The 15,861-nt window shown below is 42.4% G+C and overlaps 3 non-coding genes across 3 annotated transcripts; all 3 read left to right on the top strand.

The window, feature by feature from the left end:
- Positions 1–10,892: 10,892 nt before the first annotated feature.
- On the top strand, positions 10,893–11,083 carry LOC140306055 (U2 spliceosomal RNA). Its single transcript, XR_011915419.1, has one exon. It is a non-coding gene; the product is annotated as a U2 spliceosomal RNA (small nuclear RNA).
- Positions 11,084–11,494: 411 nt separating this feature from the next.
- Positions 11,495–11,608, top strand: LOC140306298 (U5 spliceosomal RNA). The gene has a single exon (XR_011915619.1). It is a non-coding gene; the product is annotated as a U5 spliceosomal RNA (small nuclear RNA).
- Positions 11,609–11,906: 298 nt separating this feature from the next.
- LOC140306131 (U2 spliceosomal RNA) lies at positions 11,907–12,094 on the top strand. Its single transcript, XR_011915489.1, has one exon. It is a non-coding gene; the product is annotated as a U2 spliceosomal RNA (small nuclear RNA).
- The last annotated feature ends 3,767 nt before the right edge of the window (positions 12,095–15,861 follow it).

Below are 15,861 nucleotides of genomic sequence, written 5' to 3'. Positions count from 1 at the left end.
AACTGTCCACTGGTTCACGTCCGAGGGCCCTTCCTGGCACAATGCGCACTTGTAGCGGTGTTCTTTTTATGGCCATAGTGTCACTTTGCACCTCCACCCACCCGCTGCACTGAGCACTCTTCAACCCTTTTAAATGGTATAACTTTACACTACCGCACGCTCCAGCGAACACCATTCAAGCAACAACTTTGCACTCCAGCTTCGAACATCGGCACAGTCGCAACAAGTAAGGCGACTCTACTCAGAGAAGTCACTCTGCACAGTAACAAGATTTCTTTTGCACAGACAGAAATTGCTTCATCCTCAAAGGTAAAGCCTGCCAAAAATAGAAACAACTCATAAGTGCTGCTCAACGTTGTACTTTGCAGTAAAAGAAAGAGCAAATCTAAAGTTTCAGGAATCCGAGAATAAGCTTACTTTCATGAGTTCTTCACGATTTTGGATTTTGCTATAGAATGAATTCCTTCACTCAAACTAAATTAAAACTGCTAAACCGCTAATCTGTTAAATGCAAGGCAGATGTCAAATTCACCGAAATAGGATCTAAGGGTATTTGGCCAATCGAGCTGTAGCAGCTTCGGTAAAAGAGTATAAGTTGAAGAGTTTGTGAATAAAGGTGTGCGCACACATAGTGAGTTGTAGGAAAATAGGCAGGGAGCAATGCCGGCTGGGGTATATGTTCTTGTATGTTGTCTGACTGTTTGATTTGAATGTGTTGTGTAAGTGTCCTGTTGAATGTTACATGTTTGGGCTTTGACACGCTTCACTGTGGTTGTTAACTGTGTGGTGTGTCCTGAAATGTTATATGTTTGGGCTGTGTGACATGCTTAATGCTTTTCAGTAGCAACCCACTTATTCATATATAGCAACTGACAACATAAGAAGTCCGGACATACTTTGATAGTAGTTGTAGAAGTATCCTTATTGATAATAGATAAACTAATTCATAGTGATAGAACAGTAGATGAACAGGTGCCTGCACATGTCTCATGAAAATAAAATGGGTGTATGATTGCTGACGGCAGAGCAATACTGCCAAACTTATGAGTTCTTGTGGCAAACTTGATTCAGTGTCTTGACGTGTATACGCTGTTTCGCTGACTTGTCACAAGAAACAAAGTGTGTTTGATAAGATCCGACCATTTTATTACGGGAGGATCAGTATGTATGGATTCTGATGTGACTGATAAACCCATTCGTATCTTAAGCATAATCTAATACGTGAGACAACGCCCTGGCACACAATCAAAAAAAAAAAAGAGAGAGAGCGGTTTTGTGTCCCCACAGTCCATAATGTAGAAAAGAGAGAAAAAAAGCCTTTCTGATTTGGTGTGTGTGCTCACAGTGCAGAGTGTAGAGAAAAGAGAGAAAAGAAAGCCGTTTTGGTGTCACGGGTGTTGTGACTTACACACACACATTTCTGAATTGAGAAAGGAAATTATTTTAGAGAAAGCACTAGAGTTTAGATCCCACATTTGTTGATACGCATTCATTTAATTTTTCTTTTAATCAGTTTTAAAGTGAATACTAACTGAGAAATGAAAAAGGTGAAGAGTTTAGAAGCTTGGTTCAAGAGCAAAACTTGGTTTATGATCAGCTGAGTCTCTAAACAGAACAGCAAAGGGCTTCATCGAACATTTAAAAAAGATTCAGATTGTTAGAATATCCAGAATTTATAGGAATGGTGGTGATTACTCTTATTTTCTAGAATGGAAATAACTGCACCATGTCTGTTTTATGAATTTAAGGGGCTAAAAAGTTTTGTTCTCGTTTTTCTATGATTAACCGAATGTATGTGAGAGTCCAAACAGACAGAAGGGTTACGGCCGAGCGCTGGACCTTCCAAAAAAGATGAGACAGGCTGGACCTGTGCCATACTAGTTAAGACCTGCCTGTTGATAACAGGTTCTTTAAACTCTCACACACACAAACTCACACACGTTCGCACACATACACCCATACACACACACATTCTTGAACTTGCTGCAAGATTAAACATTTGCATTAACTGACTCCAGCAACTCTGAGTCTCATTGAGAGACTTTTCTCAACAATTGGGTCCTCAAACCAGATCTCAACGTTTTTTCCGCTTTCCAGGGTCGGAGCTGAAACCGTGCACGGGGGAGTCCAGTACTCCTAATGAAAGACCCCCTGCTGAATTGCGGTAATTAGGGGCCAGTGTCCACTGAAAGGGGGAAAAAGGGACGAGATCGTACTTTTGAATCAATGGCCAGAAGCCATTGGCAGTGCAGGCATCAACAATAATGGTGTTATTTCACCCATTAACACTTAAGGTACCTCATGCAGTGGCTGTGATATGGTTACTTAACAAAATATCTTTACCAGACATCTCTCCTACATAACAGTTCTTCTTTCACAGCCACACCTTGTTGTCAAGAGATGTGCTACACTTAATCCATCCACACTGCTACCTACCCCACAGATGGAAAGCCTCATGATTGCATGTCAGAAATAACCATCAGTGTTTTACCCAGGCCAGACTTAACTGATATACGTTATGAAAATGCAGAAATAACTATATTTATTCAACAGGTCAAGCAAAAAACCCTGATGGCACAAATGCTACAGGATTTGCAGTAGTAACACTCCACCTGTCATCTGGTTGGAGTGGTGTGTTTTCTGTGGCTGGAAGGGCTGCTTTTACTTTCTGTGAAACTTGAGATAGAACAGTGGAAAGGTTTCGACAGTAAGACAACATAGCATCATCACAAACAGTTGTGGAAGGGAGGGGTCTGGTTACAGGTCCCAATCCCAGGTTAGGAGGTCTGCCAAATAAAATTTCAAATGGGCTGAGATTCACTTGAGCTCTGATTCTCATTCTCATGTAGGTAAGCACAATAGGTAATGCTTTTGTCCATGGCAGACCTGTTTCTTCACAACATTTGGCTAACTTGGACTTTAATGTACCATTTTCTCTTTCCACAGCACCTCCACTCTGTGGATGATAAGCACAATGTGTGCGCAAGGTTATTCCCAGGAATTTACCAACCTCAGTCAATGCAGTGTTTACAAAATGTGTGCCATTATCACTGCTGATCTTCTCTGGAATGCCCCATCTAGGAATGATTTCTGTTTAGCAGTGCTTTAGTCCCTGCATTACTGTTTGCATGTTTTGCAGGGAAAACTTCAACCCATTTACTAAACACGTCCACTATTACTAGTGCATATTTCTTTCCTTCAGCTGGTGTGAGTTCAACAAAATCCATCATCAAATGTTCAAAAGGTTTCTCTGGTGGAGGGTGTGCAACTTGCGATGTGTGTAATGCCTTTCCTACATTATGTGTGGCACAAACCATACATGACTGACAGTATTTTTGCGCATATGAACTGAACCCTTTTGTGAACCACTGAGCAGTGAGTGCATTCAGCATCCCCCCTTTTGACACATGGTCCAACCCATGTGTCAATTTTGAAAAATGAGGAAAAAAATGTTTAGGTAGACAGGGTTTACCATTAGGTCCCATCCAAACACCATCCATATGAGTTGCACCCACAGAGGACCAAATGCGTCCAGAGGACCAAATTTCATCTGCAGAGGCAAAAGTTTGCAAAGCATGGAGATCTGTGAGGGAGTCTTCTGCCTGCAAAGAGAGGGAAGAGAAAACAGGAAAAGATTTAGCTGCTTGCTTAGCTGCAGCATCAGCTCTGGCATTGCCACAAGCAACAGGATCGTCTGAGTTAGTGTGAGCCGCACACTTACAGACCGAGATTGCTGTAGGCAAAAGGATCGCATCAAGAAGATCAGAAACCTGCTTGGAGTTCAGAATAGTTTTACCATCTGATTTAAGGAAATGCCTGTGTTTCCACAGCGCACCAAAGTCATGAACAACACCAAAAGCATATCTGGAATCTGTGTAAATAGTGACAGACTTACCAGCTGCCAACTTACAAGCTTCAGTAAGTGCAATAAGCTCAGTAGTTTGAGCAGAGAAATGTTTAGGAAGAGAACCAGACAACAAAGTGTCATGTGAAGAACATACTGCAAACCAAACACAGTTAGTACCTGTGGCTGGATCACGCAAAGCTGATCCATCTACAAAAAGAATCATGTCAGAGTTTGGAAGAGGAGTCTCTAAAAGATCAGGTCGGGGTGTACAAACTTGTTCCAAAACAGCTTCACAGTCATGAGGCTCCCCATCCTCAGGAGTCGGAAGCAAAGTAGCAGGATTCAGAACAGTACAACGTTTAACAGTGACATTTGGCATATCACAGAGGTGTATCTGAGCCAACGAGCAGTTGAAAGATGTGAAGTTTTCTGCTCGAGAAGAATAATGGCAACAGCATGAGGAACCAAAACAGTCAAATTAGCGTAGCCCACAATATCTTGGGAGGCCAGGACAGCTTTCTCTGCAGCTGCAACAACACGAAGACAACCAGGCAGGCCTGCAGCCACAGAGTCCAGTTTTGCTGAGAAATGAGCCACTGGCCTTTGCCTGCCCCATGTTCCTGCATAAGAACAGATGTCATACAACCATGCTTCTCATCAACTGCCTGTATGAAAGGTTTATGAGGATCTGGAATGCCAAGTGTTGGTGCTGTTTGAAGAGCCAGCTTAAGCTGACTAAAGGCTGATTCAGCCTCAGGAGTCCATGGAACACGATCAGCTGACTGGAGGCCTTTACCATGGATAAGAGCACCTAAGAGAGCTTCGAGAAAAGAGTAGTTAGGAATAAAGTTCCTGCAGTAAGATGTTATACCTAAGAATGACATAAGCTGTTTTTTAGTAACCGGTTTAGGAATGATCTGAACTGCAGCAACACGTTTAGGAGAAAGTGAGCTTCCATCCTTAGAAATCACATGACCCAAAAAGGTGACTTCGTCCTGTACAAACTGTAAATTAGAAAGGCTGGCTTTATGGCCATAAGAATGAAGATGTTTCAACAGATTCACTGTCTTTTTCACACTGTTGTTTAGATGGACTACATAAAAGGATGTCATCCACATACTGCAAAAGAGCAGAGCCTGTGGTTGATTGAAGTTAATCCAGACTAGCTTTGAGGGCAGCATTGTAAATAGTGGGACTTTCACAGTACCCCTGGCATAACCGGGTAAAAGTCCAAGATCTCCCTTCAAACTAAAAAGCAAACCAAAATGGGCTATCAGGGTGCACTGGCGACAAGTCAACCACTGAGAAAAACTGTGCATCTGATGTAATTTGAGACAAAATAGTGTGTGGGTTGGGCACAGTAGGAGCATGTGGCTGAACTGCAGCATTCACCGCTTGGAGGTCCTGTACAAAACGCCATTCATCTGGCTGGCCAGCATCTTTAATCTTTTTAACAGGAATCAATGGAGTAAGCACAGGTGAATTTTCAAAAGGAACAATAACGCCTGTTTTCTGAAAAGATTGAAAAACAGGTTTAATCCCTTTAATTGCTTCAGGCTTAAAAGGGTATTGTTTTTTACATGGACAAAAGTCTGATTTAGGGGTGACAATTACTGGTTCACAGCCTTTTATCAACCCCACATCATATTTGCTCTTAGCCCAAAGATCATTGGGCACTTCAGCCAACATGGGTATCGAAGACAAATCTGTTTCAGATAAAAAACATGCTTCAAAATGTGATTCTGTGGTAGGAATTAAGTCCACAGTTCTTTGACAATGCATTGTACTCAAAAATGTTTTTTTGTATGCTGACAATCGTTCAGAAAACATCAAATTTGGATCAGCAGGTGAAACGGTCCACTCCATTTCTTTCTGACATGTAGCAACAAACTCTCCCACACCTTGTCACTGCCTGTGTGTACGTTTGGCCAAGGAAATGTGAGGGCGAGTACCACAAACATTAAAAAAATCGAAGTGCTCTGGAGTCAATAAAGTAGGCGCACATATTTTTTCACTTCTTCTCATAGTCATTGTCAGGCCCCAAAGAAATGTGTGATGTGCAGTGCAAATCAGTAGGTTGCATGAAATCAGAAAGGGGTGAAACTAACGCTTTTGCTTCTTCCACTAGTTGTTGTGAAAAAGGAGAGCTGGGAAGTTTCCACTCATAAGCATATGTAAGTGCCGATGAATCAAACTGCACTGCTGTGAAAACTTTGTCAGGCTGTAACATAACCTTAACACCCTCTGGTGTAGAAGTTAAAATAATGCCTAATTTACACATGAGATCACAGCCCATCCGGTTAATGGGACACAACTCTGATAACAAAAATGAGTGTTTGAAGGAGAGCTCAGTGACAACACGCAATGGGCATTGTCATTTTCTCCTTCACAACCTGGCCTGATGCAGACATACAGTAAACGTGGTTTCCACTTAACTTTGGAGGACAATCAAACTCCCCTGACGTCACTACTGATGAACATAAGTTCCTATATTCTGAGAGAAATATCTTTGCTCTAGGACGGAAATAGCATGCAAAACTTTACTACGTGAATCACAGTCGGCAAGCGTTGCTTCACTACACAGAGCAGGAAAAATGTGTGAGTGTGTTTGTGCTATCACCCATTAGTGGAGGCTCCGCTGCCGCGTGACGTCCAGAACCTGCCTCCCACCCTCAGTCAGTCTTTTGCCCAATTTCATCACTTTTCAGCTGTGGACAGTCCTTCTTCCAGTGTCCAGTCTGGCCACAGTAAAAACAAATATTCGGATCATAGCTCTGGCGTGGCCCATTTCGACCTCCTCTCCCACACGTCCACGTCTTCGACTTCGGCCTCGTCCTCTGTTTACACCAACTGCGTAATACATGGTCATGGTTGCCAAATGCAGCTCCTTTTCACACTTGTCCCTTTTGGTTGTCTTACGCGTCTCAACTTGGTTCTGAGCATGGCGAGCATATCAGCGAACGTCAGCCAAACGAGGACCCTCACACCATCCCACGTAAATGTTCTTTACTTCAGTGGCGACATCTATATAATATTGTCTGGGTCCCGTTAAAACATGTATTTTTCCCATCTAATTCCTTGTTTGCTTTAAAACAAGTATTCCCCATTTTCTATCCCTTCAGTAGCCAACCAGTTTGTATGGAGTACACTGGAGCAACTTGACTGATCAGTAAAACACTGCTTTTGTTGTCACCGCAAGGCTTCCCCCGTCGGTTGTTTCACTGAGACACTACTGAGTAACTACAACTCAACACAGTTTATACACATAACATTCATATACATACTAACAAACAAACAAACAATAATTTATCGCAATTTTCTCATCTCTGTTTGAACGTACACCCAGGTAAATATTCCTGTAGTCTTCTCATACCGACTATGGACCCATTCATTGTTTAACTTCACTGTTTTGCAAATCCTAATTGAATATTACACATTGACATTGAACTTTACTGGATAAGCAGGTCTTCATTGCATTCAGCAGCCTATATGTGAGCATCTATGTGTAAGCTGTTCTTCTTTGCATTTATCAGCAGCAAGCAATTCTTCACTGCACATGCATATGTAAATAGTAAAACAATTCCAATGTGTTAGCGAAACCTTCTATATCACAGTGGTTTCTAAGATCTATTTTAAGTTCTTTGCCATCAGTGAGCTGACATAGTTTACAAAGTGTGTCAAATTATCACTGAAGATCTTTTCAGGAATTTCAAATCTAGAAATGAGTTATTTTACGTGTGATTTTGCTACTGAGAGTGCATCTGCTTGTGCACATGGAAATATTTCAGACCATTTGGTAAAAACCTCTGTTGTCACTGAGCAGAATCGTTTCCCTTAACATTAATTTAGTTCAATGAAATCTACACAATAATGAAATAATGAAATCCAAACAAATATGTTGAAAAAGATACACTGGCTTAGGGAATTATCTTCGTTTTGGTCTTAGATTGCCCTGTGGAATGTATTTTGCACATATTTGACCTGCTAGACAAAACTTTATTCATTTATTTATTCTAAAAAAAAAAATTCAATAATTAGTAAAACCATATGCTGTAAAAACCTTGTTCATTATTGCTTCCATCCCTCCTGTTGAGACATGACATGGTGCGTGGCTCAATACTGCAGCATATTTAAACAAATTCTTTGGCAGTATGGTTTTCCTTCCGGTCATTCATACGAGTCTATTGTAGATGGCAATTGAATAACATCTAATAATGCTAAAATATTTGTAGTTTATACATTTAGCTGTGGATGTCAACATACCTGTTTTTCCAATGCTGTGTTAACACATGTACAGTTGAGAAGGCATACTGACTGTCAGTGTAAACGTTAACAACCTTTTTGTTATTTAATTTACAAGCTTCAGTTAAAGCTACCAATTCGACTGCTTGAACAGAGTAATTTTTTGGTAGTGGTTGTTTTAAGAAAACTTCAGTTTCTGTTACTACTGCAAATCCTGTAGCATTTGTGCCATCAGGGTTTTTTGCTTGACCTGTTGAATAAATATAGTTATTTCTGCATTTTCATAACGTATATCAGTTAAGTCTGGCCTGGGTAAAACACTGATGGTTATTTCTGACATGCAATCATGAGGCTTTCCATCTGTGGGGTAGGTAGCAGTGTGGATGGATTAAGTGTAGCACATCTCTCGACAACAAGGTGTGGCTGTGAAAGAAGAACTGTTATGTAGGAGAGATGTCTGGTAAAGATATTTTGTTAAGTAACCATATCACAGCCACTGCATGAGGTACCTTAAGTGTTAATGGGTGAAATAACACCATTATTGTTGATGCCGGCACTGCCAATGGCTTCTGGCCATTGATTCAAAAGTACGATCTCGTCCCTTTTTCCCCCTTTCAGTGGACACTGGCCCCTAATTACCGCAATTCAGCAGGGGGTCTTTCATTAGGAGTACTGGACTCCCCCGTGCACGGTTTCAGCTCCGACCCTGGAAAGCGGAAAAAACGTTGAGATCTGGTTTGAGGACCCAGTTGTTGAGAAAAGTCTCTCAATGAGACTCAGAGTTGCTGGAGTCAGTTAATGCAAATGTTTAATCTTGCAGCAAGTTCAAGAATGTGTGTGTGTATGGGTGTATGTGTGCAAACGTGTGTGAGTTTGTGGGTGTGAGAGTTTAAAGAACCTGTTATCCACAGGCAGGTCTTAACTAGTATGGCACAGGTCCAGCCTGTCTCATCTTTTTTGGAAGGTCCAGCGCTCGGCCGTAACCCTTCTGTCTGTTTGGACTCTCACATACATTCGGTTAATCATAGAAAAACGAGAACAAAACTTTTTAGCCCCTTAAATTCATAAAACAGACATGGTGCAGTTATTTCCATTCTAGAAAATAAGAGTAATCACCACCATTCCTATAAATTCTGGATATTCTAACAATCTGAATCTTTTTTAAATGTTCGATGAAGCCCTTTGCTGTTCTGTTTAGAGACTCAGCTGATCATAAACCAAGTTTTGCTCTTGAACCAAGCTTCTAAACTCTTCACCTTTTTCATTTCTCAGTTAGTATTCACTTTAAAACTGATTAAAAGAAAAATTAAATGAATGCCTATCAACAAATGTGGGATCTAAACTCTAGTGCTTTCTCTAAAATAATTTCCTTTCTCAATTCAGAAATGTGTGTGTGTAAGTCACAACACCCGTGACACCAAAACGGCTTTCTTTTCTCTCTTTTCTCTACACTCTGCACTGTGAGCACACACACCAAATCAGAAAGGCTTTTTTTCTCTCTTTTCTACATTATGGACTGTGGGGACACAAAACCGCTCTCTCTCTTTTTTTTTTTTGATTGTGTGCCAGGGCGTTGTCTCACGTATTAGATTATGCTTAAGATACGAATGGGTTTATCAGTCACATCAGAATCCATACATACTGATCCTCCCGTAATAAAATGGTCGGATCTTATCAAACACACTTTGTTTCTTGTGACAAGTCAGCGAAACAGCGTATACACGTCAAGACACTGAATCAAGTTTGCCACAAGAACTCATAAGTTTGGCAGTATTGCTCTGCCGTCAGCAATCATACACCCATTTTATTTTCATGAGACATGTGCAGGCACCTGTTCATCTACTGTTCTATCACTATGAATTAGTTTATCTATTATCAATAAGGATACTTCTACAACTACTATCAAAGTATGTCCGGACTTCTTATGTTGTCAGTTGCTATATATGAATAAGTGGGTTGCTACTGAAAAGCATTAAGCATGTCACACAGCCCAAACATATAACATTTCAGGACACACCACACAGTTAACAACCACAGTGAAGCGTGTCAAAGCCCAAACATGTAACATTCAACAGGACACTTACACAACACATTCAAATCAAACAGTCAGACAACATACAAGAACATATACCCCAGCCGGCATTGCTCCCTGCCTATTTTCCTACAACTCACTATGTGTGCGCACACCTTTATTCACAAACTCTTCAACTTATACTCTTTTACCGAAGCTGCTACAGCTCGATTGGCCAAATACCCTTAGATCCTATTTCGGTGAATTTGACATCTGCCTTGTATGTAACAGATTAGCGGTTTAGCAGTTTTAATTTAGTTTGAGTGAAGGAATTCATTTTATAGCAAAATCCGAAATCGTGAAGAACTCATGAAAGTAAGCTTATTCTCGGATTCCTGAAACTTTAGATTTGCTCTTTCTTTTACTGCAAAGTACAACGTTGAGCAGCACTAATGAGTTGTTTCTATTTTTGGCAGGCTTTACCTTTGCGGATGAAGCCCTTTCTGTCTGTGCAAAAGAAATCTTGTTACTGTGCAGAGTGACTTGTCTGAGTAGAGTCGCCTTACTTGTTGCGACTGTGCCGATGTTCGAAGCTGGAGTGCAAAGTTGTTGCTTGAATGGTGCTCGCTGGAGCGTGTGGTAGTGTAAAGTTATACCATTTAAAAGGGCTGAAGAGTGCTCAGTGCAGCGGGTGGGCGGAGGTGCAAAGTGACACTATGGCCATAAAAAGAACACCGCTACAAGTGCGCATTGTGCCAGGAAGGGCCCTCGGACGTGAACCAGTGGACTGTTATCGCTTCTCGGCCTTTTGGCTAAGATCAAGTGTAGTATCTGTTCTTATCAGTTTAATGTCTGATATGTCCTCTATGCGAGGACTACATATTAAATGGATTTTTATCAATAGGAGTTGAAAAAGGAGCTTGCTCCGTTCACTCCAAGCATCGACCCGGTACTGCAGTGCCGCTGGGAACGGTGCGCTCTCCTCTGCTCTTGTGAAAAAGCAAACAGCGGTGCAAGATGGAAGTTTCAGGGAGCCTAAGATGAAACTTTCTTTTAATCTGCTGAGAAAAGAGAGTGAATGCGAAGCAGACTTTAACACGGCTCTGGGAGCGAGCCGAGTGTGGGCTAACCGGGAGAATTGCTTGAAAGAAACGCGACACCGAATGAGCAGTCAGAACAAAGCCTCATTACGGTGTTCCCATGTTGTTTGTGGCTGCCTTGTCTTTTGCACAGAGTAAAAGACAAGGCAGCCATCGAATAGGGCCCGATTGTTCCTACTTGGTCAGCCGAGGAGCAAGGGGGGGGAGCAAGCGTCTCAACCAAGCAAAGCTCACCATGGGGAAGGTGGCTATGCCAACTAGACTGATGCCCTGCTCCCGCAGTGATGGATAATCGTACACTGGTTTCTCTTCATAATGTACAAGTCTTTCGCCTTTTACTAAAGACTTCCGTGTAGAGCAGCACTAATGAATTGTTTCTATTTTTGGCAGGCTTTACCTTTGCGGGTGAAGCCCTTTCTGTCTGTGCAAAAGAAATCTTGTTACTGTGCAGAGTGACTTCTCTGAGTAGAGTCGCCTTACTTGTTGCGACTGTGCCGATGTTCGAAGCTGGAGTGCAAAGTTGTTGCTTGAATGGTGCTTGCTGGAGCGTGCGGTAGTGTAAAGTTATACCATTTAAAAGGGTTGAAGAGTGCTCAGTGCAGCGGGTGGGCGGAGGTGCAAAGTGACACTATGGCCATAAAACGAACACCGCTACAAGTGCGCATTGTGCCAGGAAGGGCCCTCGGACGTGAACCAGTGCACAGATATCGCTTCTCGGCCTTTTGGCTAAGATCAAGTGTAGTATCTGTACTTATCAGTTTAATATGTGATATGTCTATGCAAGGACTACATATTAAATGGATTTTTATCAATAGGAGTTGAAAAAGGAGCTTGCTCCATTCACTCCAAGCATCGACCCGGTACTGCAGTGCTGCTGGGAACGGTGCGCTCTCCTCTGCTCTTGTGAAAAAGCAAACAGCGGTGCAGGATGGAAGTTTCTTTTAATCTGCTGAGAAAAGAGAGTGAATGCGAAGCAGACTTTAACACGGCTCTGGGAGCGAGCCGAGTGCGGGCTAACCAGGAGAATTGCTTGAAAGAAACGCGACACCGAATGAGCGGTCAGAACAAAGCCTCAATACGGTGTTCCTGTGGTGTTTTTATAAAATGCGGTGTAAAAAAAGGTGTGAATGCCCCATAGAAAACTAAAAGGTGGAGCGGAAGTGTTCGGCTGCAAGAAGGTGTGAATGTCCGACTATATTTGATGAAAAGCAGGTGAAGCAAGGTCTGAATGCCCAACCTTACATCATCAAAAGCGAGATCAGAGGTTTTTGGCTGCAAGAAGGCCATAGTTTGCCAAAAGCGGGTAAGGTGCGAATGATCGGCTAAATATCAACAAAAGTGGGGGCGGAGGTCTTCGGATGCAAGTGGGTGTGAATATCCCACCATACAAGTATGGTGGAGAGGAAGCTGTGAATGGCCGACCATAGTTTGCAAAATGCGGGTGAGAAAAGGTGCGAATGTCCAACCATACATGATCAAAACAGGGAGCGGAGGTATTTGGCTGCGACAAGGTGTGAATGTCCACCCATAATTAATGAAAAGCGGGCAACAAGTAGGTTCGAATGCCCAACCATACATCATCAAAAGCAGGAGTGGATGTGTTCGGCTACAAGAAGGTTTGAATGTCCGAGCATAGTTTGTAAAAAGCGGGTAAGAAAAGGTTCGAATGCCCGAACATACACCATCAAAAGAGGGAGCGGAGGTGTTCCGCTGTAAGACGGTGTGAATGTCCGACCATAGTTGGTAAAAAGTGGGTATGAAAAGGTTCGAATGCCCAAATTCGGCTGCAAAAAAGTGTGTTCGGCTGCAAAAAGGTGTGAATGTTCGACTAAATTTTGTAAAAAGCGGGTAAGACAAGGTGCGAATGTCCGAACATACACCATCAAAAGAGGGAGCGGAGGTGTTCCGCTGTAAGATGCTGCGAATGTCCGGCCATAGTTGGTAAAAAGCGGGTAAGAAAAGGTTAAAAAACCCGACTGTACACAATCAATAGCGGAAGCGGAGTTGTTCGGCTACAAGAAGGTGTGAAAGTCCACCAATAATTACTGAAAAATGGGTAAGAAAAGACGTGAATGCCCAACTATACATCATCAAAAGCAGAAGTGGATGTGTTCGGCCACAAGAAGGTTTGAATGTCCGACCATAGTTTGTAAAAGGCGGGTAAGAAAAGGTTCGAATGTCCGTACATACACAATCAAAAGAGGGAGCGGAGGTGTTTCGCTGCAAGAAGGTGTGAATGTCCGAGCATAGTTTGTAGAAAGTGGGTAAGAAAAGGTTCGAATGCCAGAACATACACCATCAAAAGAGGGAGCGGAGGTGTTCCGCTGTAAGAAGGTGTGAATGTCCGACCATAGTTGGTAAAAAGCGGGTAAGAAAAGGTTCGAATGCCAAAATATACACCATCAAAAGCGGAAGCCGAGGTGTTCGGCTGCAAGTAGGTGTGAATGTCAGATCATAATTTGCAAAAAGCTGATGAGAAAGGTGTGAATGACCGACAATAATTGCTGAAAAATGTGTTAGAAAAGGTAAGAATGCCGGACCATTCATCATCAAAAGCGGGAGAAGAGGTGTTCGGCTGCAAGAAGCTGTGAATGTCCAGCCATAATTACTCAAAAACGGGTAAGAAAAGGTAGTATTGCCAGACCATAAATGATCAAAAAAGGGAGCGGAGGTTTTCCGCTGTAAGAAGGTGTGAATATCCGACCATAATTAGTAAAAAGCGGGTAAGAAAAGGTGCGAATGCCCGACAATGTATGATCAAAAGAGGGAACGGAGGTTTTCGGCTGCAAGAAGGTCTAAATGTCCAACCATAATTTGTAAAAACCGGGGAAGAAAAAGGCTCAGAAGCCCAACTATACACCATCAAAAGCGGGAGCGGAGGTGTTCAACTGCAAGAAGGTCTGAATGTCCATCAATAATTGCTAGAAAACATGAAAAAAAAATTTCGAATATCCAACCGCACATGATCATAAGTGGGAGAGGAGGTGTTCAGCTGCAAGAAGGTGTGAATGTCCACCCATAATTCCTCAAAAATGGGTAAAAAAAAAGGTGCGAATGCCCAACCATACATCATCAAAAGCAGGACTGGATGTGTTAGGCTACAAGAAGGTTTGAATGTAAGAGCATAGTTTGTAAAAAGCGGGTAAGAAAAGGTTCGAATGCCCGAACATACACCATCAAAAGAGGGAGCGGAGGTGTTCCGCCATAAGAAGGTGTGAATGTCCGACCGTAGTTGGTTAAAATACCCGACTGTACACAATCAATAGCGGGAGCGAATGTGTTCGGCTACAAGGTGTGAATGGCCGACCATTTTTTGTAAATAGCGGGTAAGAAAAGGTGCGAATGCCCAACAATGTATGATCAAAAGAGGGAGCGGAGGTTTTCGGCTAAAAGAAGGTCTGAATGTCCAACCATAATTTGTAAAAACCGGGGAAGAAAAGGCTCGAAAGCCCGACTATACACCATCAGAAGCGGGAGCAGAGGGGTTCAGCTGCAAGAATGTCTGAATGTCCATCAATAATTGCTAGAAAACATGAAAGAAAATTTTCGAATATCAAACCGCACATGATCATATGCGGGAGAGGAGGTGTTCAGCTGCAAGAAGGTGTGAATGTCCACCCATAATTCCTGAAAAATGGGTAAAAAAAGGTGCGAATGCCCAACCATACATCATCAAAAGCATGTGTGAATGTCAGATCATAATTTGCAAAAACCTGATTGTGTGCAGCTGAACACCTCTGCTCCCGCTTTTGATGGTGTATAGTCGGGCTTTCGAGGCTTTTCTTCAACGGTGTTTACAAATTATGGTTGGAAATTCAGACCTTGCAGCCGAACACCTCCGCTCCCTCTTTTGATCATACATTGTCAGGCATTCGCACCTTGTCTTACCCGCTTTTTACAAACCATGGTCGGACTTTCACACCTTCTTGTAGCCGAACACATACGCTCCCACTATTGATTGTGTACAGTCGGGTATTTTAACCTTTTCTTACCCGCTTTTTACCAACTATGGTCGGACATTCCATTGCATGCAATACTCTCCCATGGTCCTGATTCATTACCCAAATCCCTTGGTCTCTGATGACCGCTGTGCTTGCTGACTTTCTCAAGGATGTGGTGTACAAAATCATCAGTCCCTTCACCAGGTTTCTGTTTGCAGGTGTAAATGTGGGACATATTGATTTTGGTTGGAAATTGAGTGGTGATGGCTTGACACAGTCTTTGGATGGCTGCTTCATATTGAGCGTTATCATTATGTCCTCGTTCACTGTTGGTAGGTCGCAAATCCAGTTGTAGCATACTGGCCTCTATTTTGCCGAGGTCGGTCGGTTTGAACTTTTTTGCCAATATGCGACGCAATCCAACCCCAGTCAGGCAGAATTGTGCGCAGAAATCTCGCAACTCGTCAGCAAAATGGGGTCCAGAAATCTCTGGATCTGGTAAGCATTGTTATGCTTCCATGATGTCAGTCTCAGTCCAGGGTCGATAAACCAGTAATGGTCCAGTGGGAACTGCAACTTTAACCATAGGCATGGTTTGAATCTGGTTTTGTTTTTTCTCACGTTTAGATCTCTGAAGACCAGATTGTGGGTAAAGGATTTTTGTCACTTGCGTTAAAAGTTCTTGGGCAGGTACGCTGGAGAACCAAACGTCTTCCTTTT

This window comes from Leuresthes tenuis, unplaced genomic scaffold (genome assembly GCF_036924035.1).
Source record: "Leuresthes tenuis unplaced genomic scaffold, fLeuTen1.0.hap1 SCAF_4, whole genome shotgun sequence".
NCBI lineage: Eukaryota > Metazoa > Chordata > Actinopteri > Atheriniformes > Atherinopsidae > Leuresthes > Leuresthes tenuis.
Note: the sequence above shows the minus strand (reverse complement) of the source record. Positions and strands in the feature narration are given on the sequence as shown.